Below are 14,867 nucleotides of genomic sequence, written 5' to 3'. Positions count from 1 at the left end.
CCAAGCCCTAATCATTTTATCACCCTAACATTTCTGTCATTTCTGGTTTCTTTGTCCTGACAGCCACTGCCTTAGTTTGAGCCCTTGCCTTTTGGTTTGTCCACTTCTCTGGAAGCAGTGTTTACTTATTAGAGTCTCATCTTGACACTGGAGATTTAAGTGGACTCTGTTGGCTGTAGAATGAAGCACCAACATCTTCAAATAAAACATTAGGTCCTAGAATGTGATCTGATGCTTGCTTGCCTTGCTAGACTCATCCCTGACATGCTTCTCCCATCCTGCACTCCAGAAAACTGAGCTACACTAAGTTGTCCACTGTTTTTAGACCTTTTCTCTCTCTCCTCTTTCCTCTGAAATAACCTTCATTCCTATACGCCAATAAATTTTTTTAAAAAACCTTCATACTTCATGTCATCATAGCAAGCATATACTCTTCTTTTAACACTCAATTTATATCCCTCTCGAAGGCTTTCTGGTTCCACCCCTCTTACCTAAAAAAAAAAAAAACAGAAAAAAAGAGAATTAGGGGATTCATAAAACTTGATTTAACAATTATTTTATTCTTTTCTGAAAAATGGGAATTAAAAATGCTACAGTCTCTATGCAAACATAGAAAAATGCTTATTTATGTATGTATTTTATACAAATATTGTTAAAAGTCCAATCCAGTTATAGCCAACATAGCTTTGATGAAGTTACTATTTCCACAGAAGCTGGTGGTAAAATGGAATGAGCCCAGTCACTTCGGAAAATGCCATGCTTATCAGACTAATGTTATTGTTTCATGTGTCTTATTAGCAATGTTATTTACTTTGAATAGTAAATGGTGCCTGAGTGGTTACCTGTCTGATTAATTTGTTTTATGTAGAGTCTAATCATAGCTCCATCAATATGTCAGCATTTAATAAACATTTGGGGATGTTAATTGAATACTAACAGTGTAAATTGTCCATTTGATCATTATAATACAGGCACTATCTTGCCACATGTGTTGATTATATACTTGGAGTTGAGAGAAGATAACGGTGCCCAGATTTATTTTGACTAAATTAAAATAAACACTGTGTTTGAAACATCTGGCCAGTCTTTGTTTGCCTATACTATGCAGTGATTAGTAACTATTTTTAAAGGCCCTTTCTATAGTGCTAGAAACTCTGGCATGATAGGCACAGAAGGAAAGAAGACTGGACTTGAGGACCTATTTTCTTAGCTTTGTTAGGCATCTTTTAATGATCATATAATTTACTTAATTGAAACACATCTGCATAAGGGGACAGGACGCAAAGCTCCAGGAATGCGGGATAAATATGTAAAGTAAAGGTGTCTTCCTTTACCCCTCAGCACACAGTGGGACACTGCACCTCATGAAGTTGCTTCAGGAAGGGGTCTCCCTTCCAGGGTTTCTCGGAACATCCCTCTTCCTTCCAGAGATGGATACAGGTACATGAGTACCCTGCACCACTATTTATCTTCCGGTGCACATGCCAAGACCCTTGTGTTGAATCCCAGTCAGGTTGGGGTGAGGGGGCAAAGTGTGCAGGACTGTTTGTAAGTAAGGAGGGACAGAGCAGGCAGAAGAATAGAGAATGGCTAGATAACAAGGAGGCATCAGGAAGGAGGCAAAAGAGAAACTTCTCTGGCTAAAGCCTCCTCCCTGTTCACCTTTAAGAAGATAAAGTGAAAGTGATAGCTGCTCAGTCATGTCCGACTCTGACCCCATGGACTGCAGGCCACCAGGCTCCTCTGTCCATGGAATTCACCAGGCAAGAATACTGGGTGGGTAGCTGTTCCCTTCTCCAGGGGATCTTCCCAACCCAGGGATCAACCCAGGGATCAAACCTGGGTTGCCCTCATTGGCTGCAGATTCTTTACTGTCTGAGCCAACTGGGGAGCCTTTATGAAGAGAAGGAACTCCCAAAGAGAAGGGCTGGAAAAGAAGGGGGAAACGGTCCTGGGTCAACTCTTCCACCCTCAGCTCTCAGCCTGCATCCCAGGACCCCTGCTCTGAATGCGGACCCACAGCCCTGGCCCCAGCCTTGCTCCATTACCCACTCCTCACCCTGGTCGCAGCCACTGAGGCTCTCCCCAGGAGATGGAGGAGGGGAAGTGCTTGCAGAGTTGTTGGGGGAAGAATTCGCTGCTAGGATGACAGTAAGGAGAGAGAGAGAGAGACCGAGAGAAAGACAGAAAGGAGAGAAGGGAAGATGAAAGAAGGGGGAGAAGAAAGGCAGAAAGAAGAAATGGAGACAAGAGAGAAAAGCAAGCAGACTAGTAAGAAAGGGAAAGATGGATAGCGACCCTCCTCCCCACAGCCCCAAGGGTGTAGGAATTTAAGCCTCTTCCTCCAGTTGTGGAGAAACCTTTGGGCAGCAAGTGTCCCTTGGGGCAGGGACCCTAAGCACTGTGTATCTACGTGGCAGACAGGAGGAGAAAAATAGAGACCGTAAAGCCCCACTGACAGCCAGTCACTGGATCCACGACAGAGCCCTCAGCAAGGTGTCAGAGTGTCTCTAGGACAGAGGTCACACAACTCAGCTGCCTGCCGGACCACTTTCGTCACTAGCAGTGAAGTCAGCCAGGGAGTGCTCTGCTGACCTGGGGAGCATGACTCAGGGGCTTCTGTTACTTTGTTCCCGCCAATATTTTCTGTGTCATAATCTCAGTCCTGTTTCACCAGATCTCTGTTTTGCTTTATTTTCAAGAAAATTCAGGAATCTGTGTTTTTCTGAGAAATCTCTTGATTTTTAAGTGTCAATGTGTCCTCAGTCGCTCGGTCGTGACAACTCTTTGCAGCCCCATGGACTGTTAGCCCACCAGGCTCCTCTGTCCATGAGATTTCCCAGGTAAGAATACTGGAGTGGGTTGCCTTCTCCAGGGGATCTTCCCAACCAGGGATCAAACCCGTCTCCCACATTGCAGGCAGATCCTTTACTGTATGAACCATCAGGGAAGCCCTTAAATGTCAATAACTGCTTTCGTTTTTAAGCAATTAATCAAAATGAAATAATTCTGTGGGGCAGACATAATCTCAAAATCCATGTGTCAGTTAAATAATTTTTTCTGTTCATTGAACTTCTCCTTGGACCTTTGTGGTGGGCGCACCTGGTCACTATTTCCAACACCTTCAAGAGGTCTGAGAAAGGGGACTGGGCAATCTGCAAATGAATTGTGAAGCTAATTACCTAAAGGAATGGTTAAAATTATACAATGAAGATCTAACTAGTTTTTCCTATAGATAGATAGAAAATAGATCTATAGCTCTATCTAACTAGGTTTTTCTGTGAGCCTGGGAACATAATAGACTTCCCTGGTGGCTCATACAGTGAAGAATCTGCCTGCAGTGCAGGAGACCTGGGTCAGAAAGATCCCCTGGTGAAGGGAACATAATAACTATCATTTATAAGACTATTTGGGGGAAATATTTTTCAATTTTACAACAACAAAAAGCAATACACTTGTGGAACTCAACCCTTTCATTGATGGAAGGATACCATTGTATCCAGTATTTTAGTAGGAGATAGTTTTCTGTGAGATATGATCTGAAAGGTTTTGGAAAATACCGAAGACTTAGTTAGCTATCTGATGTTCTTGCTGTGAGGAAGATATCTAGTCTCCTTCATAATGAAGATTCCTCTGTCAAGATTAGTGTCATTGCCTGTGGCCCATGCAACATTAAAGCATAAGATTATGTATCTCTTGGAATGGATATAAATATCTACAAGAAGGTTAATGTGCTCTAACTAAATATTTAATCAGGGCTATTCAAGCAGAGCCCATCACTGGCTGTATTAAACTTTAAACTTAAATTTATAGATTCTGCGATGGTTAATTTTATGTGTCAAACTGGCTGCCCTATGAAACCCAAATATTAGTGTAGTTGTTGCTGTGAAAGTATTTTTTAGAGGTGATAAATATTTATAAACAGTTGGTTTTAAGTAAAAGAGATTACCCTCCATAATGTGGGTGGGCCTTGTCCAGTCAGTTGAAGCAAAGACTGATTATCCACAGAAGAAGAAACTCTGTCTCAAGACTGTAACCTAGAACTCCTGCCTGAGTTTCCAGCCTACTGGCCTGCCCTACAAATTTCAGACTTACCAGCACCCACAATCACACAAGCTGACTCAAAATAAATCTCTATATACATGCATGGGTGACATGTTCAGTCACCCAGTCATGTCCAACTCTTTGCGACGCCATGGACTGCAGCACGCCAGCCCTCTCTATCCTTCACCATCTCCCGAAGTCTGCCCAAGTTCATGTCCATTGCATTGGTGATGCCATCCAGCCAGCCATCTCATCCACTGATGTCCTCTTCTCCTTCTTCCCTCAATCTTTCCCAGCATCAGGGACTTTTCCAATGAGTCAGCTGTTCACATCAGGTGACCAAATATACTGGAGTTTCAGCTTCAGCATCATTCTTCCAACAAGTGTTCAGGGTTGATTTCCCTTAAGACTGACTGGTTTGATTTCCTTGTTGTCCAAGGGAGTCTCAGGAGTCTTCTCCAGCACCACAGTTCGAAGGCATCAATATGCATGGATGTATCTCCTATTGATTCTGTTTTTCTGGAGTGCCCTGACTGATAAGATCCCCATCAATGAATCTGGAAATTGCACTTCTTCCAGTCAATCCCTGTTCATTGTTTCTACCCTAAACCATTTTTTAAGTAAAACGTGAATATGATGAAGTGGATGTTTTTTCATGGAGCGTCATGAGTTCTAATTCTTCTTTTGGCTGCACCTCTCAGTCCATGGGGAAATATGAGCAAAGGAACTAATATTTACTGAGCAGACAATTATTAGACTTTGTTCAACAAATTTCTGAAGTAGACTATTTTTATTATTATCCCCATTTTTACAGAGAAGGAAACCACCTCTAGAGCACATCATATGAATTTTAGCCTAATGCATTTTCACAATCTGAGCACACCTATGTAGCCAGCACCTAGATCAAGAAGCAACTTGATCAGTGCCCCAAAAGCACCCCAAGTATTATGTTGTATGAAAGTGAAAGTGTTAGTCCCTCAGCCACATCTGACTCTTTGTGACCCCATGGACTGTAGCCTGCGAGACTCCTCTGTCCTTGGAATTGTCCAGGCAAGAATACTGGGGTAGGTTGCCATTTCCTCCTCCATGGGGATCTTCCTGATTCAGGGTTCTCATTAAAAGCAGATTCTTTACCATCTGAGCCACCAGTGAGGCCCCCCATTATGTTGTATATGTTTAGATAAATATGTTTGAATGTAGGATGAATATGTGTAACCACTATCCCGATCAAGATATAAATAATTTCCAGTACCTCAGAAGTTTCCCTTTGGCTTTCTTCCAATCACTACTTCCTTTCAAAAGTAACCACTATCCTGACTTCTAAAAGCAAAAATTCATTTTGCTTATTACTATATTCTATATAAATGGAATCATACAAATGTGTACTCTTTGGGCTCCAGCTTTGGGCTCATTTCCTCAACCTTTATCTCTGTAAGATTTATCTGTTAACATAATGTTACAGTTCATTAATGTGAGACTCAGAGATTATAAACTATTGCTTAAATCATGCAAATTATTTGACCAAAAGCACACAGCTATAGAAAGCAGCAGAGCCATGAGTCTAGCTCAGGACTGTCTCATTCCAAAGCCCATGCTTTTTTTTCTGCTTTATCAATGTTTTCCAAAAGCATATGTGGAAAATTTTTCAGCGGTACATAGGTAATTTTATTGTTAACAGTTATTAGTATTTTATTGTGTTATCAATATTATTAATGTAAATATTTACTGTGTATTTAGAAAAAATAGCTAGCACCTCAAGCCCATAATAAAAGTTCCCTTTTATAAATATAGTTCAAAAGCAAATTTCTGTCAACTCTATGATCCAATAATACTATATATATACCCACCAAAAGATAAGTAAGTTTTATTTTTAATATTCAAAATATAAACAGCATAAATTTCTATCAACAGTAAAATGGATAAATAAACTATGGAATATTAGTATAATGGAATCCTATACACTAAAGGAGAAGGGGGTGGCAGAGGATAAGATGATTAGATAGCATCACTGACTCAATGGACATGAATCTGAGCAAATTCTGGCAGATAGTGAAGGACAGGGAAGCCGGGCAAACTGCAGTCCTTGGGGTCGCAAAGAGTCAGACATGACTTAGCAACTGAACAACAACAACATACACTAATAAAAAAAGAACAAACTACTGCTACATACAATAACATGGATGAATCTCTCAGATGCTGTGATCAGCAAAGATGGCAGACAAAAAAGAATGCGTGATATACAGTTCCATTTGAATGAATTCAAAAACAGTCAAAACTGATTTATGGGGATAGATGTCAAAACAGTGATTACCTGAGGGAGTGATATTCACTGAGAAAGGGCAAGAGGGAGCCTTCTAGGGCTGGAAAAGCTATGTATTTTAATATGGGTGGTAATTATCTGTGTGTATGTGTGTGTAAAGACCCATGGCACTGTACAGATAAGATCTGTGCACTTTATCACTTATTCTAGAAAAAAATCAATAAAATTTAAAACAATGTATTTCTACTTTTTTAAAGTGAATCTATTTAATCAAATATCCTGAATTAATCCAGAATTCCACAGGGCTTCCCTGGTGGCTCAGATGGTAAAGAATCTGCTTGTAAAGTGGGAGACCTGGGTTCAATCCCTGGCTCAGGAAGATCCCCTGAAGAAGGAAACGGCAACCCGCTTCAGTATTCTTGCCTGGAGAATCCCATGGACAGAGGAGCCTGGTGGACTACAGCTCATGGGTTTGAAAAGAATCAGACAACACTGAGCAAATTTAACACTCACTCACATTCACTGCAGTGTTCCACAGATGACCCCTGTTTCTCAATGCCTAGCCGGGGCCAGCAGTACTGATATCACCTGGGAGCTTACCTGATCTGCAGTCTCTTGTGCCTCACTCCAGACGTACTGAAACACCATGTGCATTTTGCCAGGGTCTCCAGGTGATTCTTATGCCCTGAATGGAACATAGAGACAACCACTAGACTAATTATTTCATGTGCATTTATTTTATCTTCCTAACTAGATTGTAAACTTCTTGAAAACAATGTAGAATAGTGGACAGAGAGCTCAGACTCCCAGTTATGTTACTTCCTGGCTGAGTAACTTGAGGAAGTTGCTAGATTCCCTTAGCCTCAGAATATAAAGTGTGAAGAATAATTATCTTTTATTAATACTTACTTCATGGATGTTGTAAAGATTAAATAATACATGTGAAGTGCTTAGTACATTGCTAAATACAGACTAAAAATGTAATAAATGGTAGCTATTACTATCACCTTCATCATTTCACTTTGGGCTGAGGGATGAAAGCCCTCAGGTATAGGTGATGCCTGAACATTTAATATTTGATTTGATGGTGAATACAAAGAAGAGAAACCCATTCACGGTTCTTTGCCTCTTGATGTTCTTCAGTTTTTGTCTTATTGTACTTAAAAGAAACCCATGGTGGTGCTGATTTAGTCACTAAGTCATGACCAACTCTTGCACCCCCATGGACTGTAGACCTGCCAGGCTCCTCTGTCCATGGGATTCTCCAGGCAAGAACACTGGAGTGGGTTGCCATTTCCTTCTCCAAAAGAAACCCAGAATGGAGAGTTGTCTTGAACTTTGGCAGATCCTAAAAGAGAGATTAGTAAGTTTCTTTGGGGAGCCTATTTTTATTCTTTCCCTTTCTCCCCCTCTTCTGCTTCATGAGTCACTGCCTAAAAAGCCCCTGAAAACACCTGAACCCATTCAGCGAACCGTTCTGGGCCTCAGATCTTCATTCTCAGCCTTTTTGTCCCTCCTTTCTCATGTCTGATTTAGAGTTGGGTTGAGTTGAGTCTTGTAAGACATTCTAACAGAGCAGAGAGTAGGCAGGCCTGAAATATAATTACAGTTGACCCTTGGACAACAGGGGTTTGAACTGCACAAGTCCACTTACATGCAAATATCTTTAATAGAAATACTACAGTATTGTATACAATCCATGATTGGTGGGATAGGCAGATGTTGAACCTCAGATATGGAGGAACAGTGACTATAGAGGGTTGACATGGATAAATTACACAGGGATTTTCCACCACATGGAGCACTGGCATCCTCAACTCCCATGTTGTTAAAGGATCAGTTGAAATTAAGAGGCATGCATGGTTTTGCCTAGTTGAAGATTTAGGATTCTGGACTAGAATTCTGGATTCAAGAAACCCAGTAGTCAGCATCTCAGAGTTACAGAGATTGGTACCTTCAACCTAACTGGGTCAACCTGGAGCTTCTCATATTCCCGGTTACGGGCACCATTTCTTAGAAACCCAGTGCTACAGCGGTATCTGCTTCTTTGTTGTTTTGTTGTGGTTCAGTCACTCAGTTGTGTCCAACTCTGTGACTCCAGCCCAGGCTTCCCTGTCCCTCACTGTCTCCCAGAGCTTCCTCAAACTCATGTCCATTGAGTCAATGATACCATCCAGCCATCTTATCCTCTGTCATCCCCTTCTCCTCATGCCCTCAACCTTTCCCAGCATCAGGGACTTTTCCAGTAAGTTTTCCTTTGCAATCAAATCTTGCTGAATCATGACACCTAGAATTCCAAGTATACTTTAGTAAAAGTGAAGTTAAAACTCATTACCGAACTCAGTTCAGTGGCCCAACATCAAACAAGCCAAATACTGAGACGCTGAGGTTTACCGCTGAAAATTTAATCACAGAGCAGCCAGATGAGGAGGTGGGAGATCAAATCTTAGATCCACTTCCCTGAAGGCCAGGCCTTGGAGTGTTTATGGGTGAAGCGTATAAGGTGGTCAAAGGTGCAGGAGAAGGTGATTAGAGGCCGGAAAAGGTGAAGTAACCACTGCACTGTGCAGGGGTATTCGAGTTATATGCTTCTTTACAGGATGGATGCTCAGAAAATGGCAGCATTTGCATGATCTGAGGGTAGAGTTCTTATTCTGTTGAGGTCAAAAGGTCGTCCATTAGATACTCCCCACAGGTCCAATTGAATTGTTGGTGGCCTTGGCCAGTTTAAACTGGGCAAGACTAGCTCCACGTTCCTTAAAAACAACTTAAGCAACTGTTACTATAGAGACCTATAATAGGTCAGCAGTGTTATCTATGTATTAGTTAGGCTTCCCTGCTGGCTCAGAGGGTAAAGAATCTGCCTGCAGTGAGAGAGATCCAGGTTCGAGCCCTGGATTAGGAAGATCCCATCGTGAAGGGAATGGCTACCATCTCCAGTACTCTTACTTGGAGAATTCATGGAGGAAATGGTTAAAGGAATCTTATATTGCCCAAACCACATGAAACTTAGAAGATATGCAATTTGCAAGAACAGTTAAAGCAAGCTTGGTCAGTGAAGGCAGGTTACAAGATATTATTTATTAAGCAAGATATGGTTTAAGGGACCTAACTGATGGCTGCCCTCAGTTTCACTTTTACCATAACCTAATAAATGGGAATTTTATTTTCTTCAATGCCACCAACATTCAATAAGTAGCTGTGCTTTGTTAAAGATTTATTAAGCTATTTGTCTGAATACTGTAGCTCAAAGTTTTTGGATCATAGTCCTTTTAAGTAAGAAAAATGAGCCCAAGTATCACCAAATAGTCTCTTTTTCTAGTAGGAGAGAGAACTGATAAAAATAAACTCTTGCTCTATAAGCATATATTTTATGTAATACCCTAGCAACTGAATATGGGTTATTTATATCTCAAAGCTTAATTTCGGGGAAAATTAAGGCTAAAAATGCCGTTGCCTCAAACATGTGTTACCACATGCAAATATACTACTCAAACAACCAAAAATTTATAATAATAATGCTAAAGTTCATAGTCATAAATTTGCTAGCATAGAAGCAACTGAAAATCATGATTAACTCAATAAAACATTGATGATAAACGTTAAACAAAGCAATCCCTTCAAAAAAGTACAGGAATTCCAACTGTCATCATATGTATATACAACACAAGCTTTACAACAGTACTGGTTGGTACTGAGTTCCAACCAGACTGATCAGTAGTCTGCAGTTAAGTGATGTGTGAGCTCTACTAGGACACTAATTTTAACTTCCAAATAACTAAATTTGGCAACCTTTAGCTTTCTTCACAAGTTACTAGCAAGCATCTCTTGAAAGTGAAAGTGTTAGTCGCTCAGTTATGCCTAACTCTGTGACCTCGTGGACTGTAGTCCGCTAGGCACCCCTGTCCATGGAATTCTCCAGGTAAACACTGGAGTGGTAGCCATTCCCTTCTCCAGGGCATCTTCCTGACCCAGAGATCGAACCCAGTTCTCCTGCATTGCAGGCAGATTTTTTTACCATCTGAGCCACCAGGGAAGCTTCTCTTATCCTTCTGTAAAATGAAAGTCATTTGTCCCTAAGCACCAAAGAAATACTTGGCATATTTAAATCAGGCTGGGGCTCCCAAGTGGACCCTGCAATGGACCTCACTTTGAAAATCATGATGCTAATCTAGAATATGCAAACATGTGTGTGTGTTAAGTCACTTCAGTTGTGTCTGATTCTTTTATGACCCTATGGCTCTTCCAGACTCCTCTGTTCATCTGATTCGCCCGGCAAGAATACTGGAGTAGGTTGCCATGCCCTCCTCCAAGGAAATCTTCCCCACCCAGAGATGGAAATCACATCTTCAAGTCTCCTGCATCAGGGATCTTTACCACTAATGATATCTGGGTGCTCCAGAATATGCAAACAACTGCTTCTTTAGGTCCTTCACTGCCCTATTCCTCCTCTTTGGGTGTCTCTGCCCCATCTCTGCTACTGAAGCTCTTCTCTCTCATTTTACTGTGTACTCTGAACTTCATCATTCCCTCTCTCTCAACCCAGAGTTTCAGGCCTCTCCAAACTTTCAAACCTACTGTCATTTGAAAATAAAGCCTCACCAAACCTTTATTCAAACTTACCATATCCTACTCTTGTTCTTTGATTACCTTTGGAATGTTATCTGAAATAACGGCTTCATCAACCAGGCCTATTTATAGTGGAAGCTTCTGTCGGCCACAGCTCTCTGGGAAAACAGCTGCCACCCTCTCTGCCCCTCCCTTATGAGCTCTTGTGCATGTAAGATTTTAGTTCCCAAATATGCACAATCCTAAGGCTGCATTGCTCTGGATCCATCCCAAAACTTTTCAGTTTTGGCACAGCCTTGCAAAGGCTCATTTTAATTTCTCTAATTATGAAACATATTCTAAAAATCTGGCAATGAAATGAAGGGTTTCTTATTTCATAAAATACAGGAGCCATGTGTTACCTTTCTGTAAGAAAGTACTCATTTATCATCCAAACACTCTATAATAAAAACTGCCAAAACACTGACTTAAAAAATCTATAGCATACCGCCAAATGAAAGAACTGTAACTGCCAACTCATATTCTTTCTTATTATTTTAAGCTGTAAGTGACCATGATACATGAGCATGCTTCTGGTGCTCAGAACAAAAACCAAGCTCATCCGCTAAATTTATTCATCCATCCATCCATAATTTTTTTCATTTACTCATTCATTTAGCAATTATTTATTAAGAACCTATTATGTGCTAGCAATGCTCTAGTACTAGAGATTCACCAGTGAACAAAAAGACAGTCTCCCATAGGATGGATGAAGGTATAGCGAGTGGTGAGAGCTGGAGATTTGCCCTTCAGACAACAATTCACCAAAAGAAAATCATTTGTAAATCGGTCTCTAGATTTAGTCTATGTTTCTCAGTAAGACTTTTTTCCTCTGCTTGATTTCTGATGCAGTGAAACCTTGATCCATGACCACTTCCTGCTTGCCAGAGTCACCCTTGATCCTCAGATCATTTTCAATACTGCATAAAACAAATGATGATAACAATTATAACCCCCACAACAAAGTCCCTGCCAAGACAATAATAGCAACAGCTAACATTTATTAGAGGTTCCCACGTAGCTCAGTTGGAGAAGGCAATGGCACCCTACTCCAGTACTCTTGCCTGGACAATCCCATGGACAGAGGAGCCTGGTGGACTGCAGTCCATGGGGTCGCTGAGTCGGACATAACTGAGCGACTTCACTCTCACTTTTCACTTTCATGCATTGGAGAAGGAATGGCAACCCACTCCAGTGTTCTTGCCTGGGGAATCCCAGGGACGGGGGAGCCTGGTGGGGTTCCATCTATGGGGTTGTACAGAGTCAGACACGACTGAAGCGACTTAGCAGCAGCAGCAACATAGCCCAGTGGGTAAAGAATATGGCTGCAACGCAGGAGACCCCAGTTTGATTCCTGGGTCTGGAAGATCTGCTGGAGAAGAGATAAGCTATTAAGCAATTCCAAATGATCTCCAATTATGATGGTTTCATTTTTGACTATTTGGCTTTGCAATGGTGTAAAAGTGATGCACATTCAGTGGAAGCCATCCTTTGAATTTTGAACTCTTCCCGGGCTATCAATATGTGGTATTGCTATATGTATTACAGATACATTGCAATATGTGGATCCTCTCTCATGTCACTAGGCAGTGGCAGGGAGCCCTGGCTCCCAGTCAGGTCCATGACTATGAGGATTAACAACTGATACACTTAGAACCATTCTGTTGTTTTTTTTTTTTTTTCCAATACAGAAGTTAATAAATTACATGAGATTTTCAACACTTGATTACAAAATAGGCTTTGTGTTAGATGATTGCCTGCCTCATCTGTAGGATAATGTAAATATTCTGTGCACATTTCAGGTAGGCTGGGTTTCCCCAGTAGCTCATCGGTAAAGAATCAGCCTGCAATGCAGGAGATGCAAGAGATACAGGTTCGATCCCTGGGTCGGGAAGATACCCTGGAGGAGGCAAATGTGTACCCCAGCCTCATCCCCTCCCCCCATATTCTTGCCAGGAAAATCCCATGGACGAGGATCCTGGAGGACTACAGTTGTGGAGTCGCGAAGAGTTGGACACAACTGAGCACACACTCACCAGACCAGACCAGACCAGAGCAGGGCTAAGCTATGGTGTTGTCAGTTAGGTGTATTAAATGCATTTCAACTTAGGATATTTTCAATTTATGGTGGGCTTATTGGATGTAACCTGTAAGATGAGAAAGATCCGTACTATACTTCAGACACTTAGTCCTCACAGCAATCCTAGTAGTTAGATATTTATTGTTATTCCTCCCATTTTACGGGCTTCCTTGGTGTTTCAGTGGAAAGTGCCAAACAGGAAGTGCAGGTTCTATTCCTGGGTCGGAAGATCCAGTGGAGAAGGAAATGGCAACCCACTCCAGCATTCTTGCCTGGGAAATTCCAAGGACAGAGGACTCTGGTGGGATACAGACCACGGGGTTGCAAAGAGTCGGACATGACTTAGCAACTGAGCATGCATACATCCCCATTTTACAGACGAGGAAAGACCGGGAATTAAAGGTTATTACGCTTTCCCACCAACACAAGCCAAGAATCTAGTTCTTTGATTTGCCAAACCTCTCTTAGCTGCACTGGTAGAGTCCTGAACTCCGTGGTAGACTCAGATCCAATAACACCTTCCTTTTATCATGTGCTGTAGGTGCTAATGCCCTTTGCCTCTCCCAACAGCCTGTTGTCAGCAAGCTCTTTCTCTGCTGATTACATCAACACAATAAATACTGAATACTATTCTAATCAAATATTGCACTCCACAAAGTTAATTTGACACCTATTTAATCAGACACATAATTGTTATTGAATTGTATGGCAATTACATAAAGCAGTTCCAATAAATTCTGTAATCTGCCCCCTAATAATTATCCTATATTTTCTACTCTCGTTTTTTAACTTTGCAGGATCTATCATTTCCTGAAATGATGTCCTATTTCTTTTCCCCCTTCCTTTTTTTCTATCTCTTCCAAACACACTCATGTGAAATAAAATACAATGAACCTGGACTGTGTTTCCCAGTGGCCTAAAACCCACGTTCCCCTGAAATAAGATCTTTCTGCGCTTCTCCTAGGACACCACGCCTACTTTCCTGGTCTTCTCTGTGGATAACCTAGAGGCTGAAGGAGTCAAGAATCAGGCAAAGTTTGCCTTGAGGTTATAGAATCAGCACTGGGAAATCAACACAGCAGTGACCTCCAACACAGCTGATGACAAAGTAGAGCTAAAAATGAACTCTTGATTTCTTTCATTTGCAATCTGGGGGTCTTAGAGCAAAAAATATTAAAGAAAATAATTTAAGAGTGAAAGAAAGGGAGAGATTTTTTCCATCTAAATAATGGTGAATCAGGGCTTCCCTGGTGGCTTGGTGGTAAAGAATCCCCCTCCCAATGCAGGAGATGCAGGTTCAGTCCCTGGAGAAGGAAACGGCAACCTGCTCCAATATTCTTGCCTGGGAAATCCCTTAGATAGATGAACCTCATGGGCTACAATCCATGAAGTCATGAAAGAGTTGGACATGACTTACTGATTAAACAATAATAACAACAATGCTGAATCAATCACCATTTAAATATTCTTTTACTCTTGAATCTGTTCCAAACTGCAGCAGACAAAAGAAGAAAGTCACAGATTCACAAGAAAAAAGAGAATGTAAGAGGAGACAAAGCTGATGGACAACAACAATCTATTGGAGGTTGGAAAGCAGATGGAAGCATGATAACAGACTTGAGAAAGGTGCTACCTGAGCATCTATGATAGGTGCCTTCTCACCCACTCAGGGCCCCAGAGAGAGAGGCTCAGAACTTGGCGCTTCCAGGGAACCCTTAAGGCAGCAATGAGATTCATGTGGAGAACTGGCTGACCTCTGTTCACTGAGGTGGTAGAACTTTCCCTGGTTCCATCTCCCCTCCCATAAAACCAGACAACCCTCATCCTCCCCACTACACAGAGACAAACAGGAAAATGGAAAGGAAGTAATTCCAT

The sequence above is a fragment of the Budorcas taxicolor genome, chromosome 9 (assembly GCF_023091745.1).
Source record: "Budorcas taxicolor isolate Tak-1 chromosome 9, Takin1.1, whole genome shotgun sequence".
In the NCBI taxonomy this organism is placed as follows: Eukaryota; Metazoa; Chordata; class Mammalia; order Artiodactyla; family Bovidae; genus Budorcas; species Budorcas taxicolor.
This window is presented reverse-complemented; position numbering follows the sequence as displayed.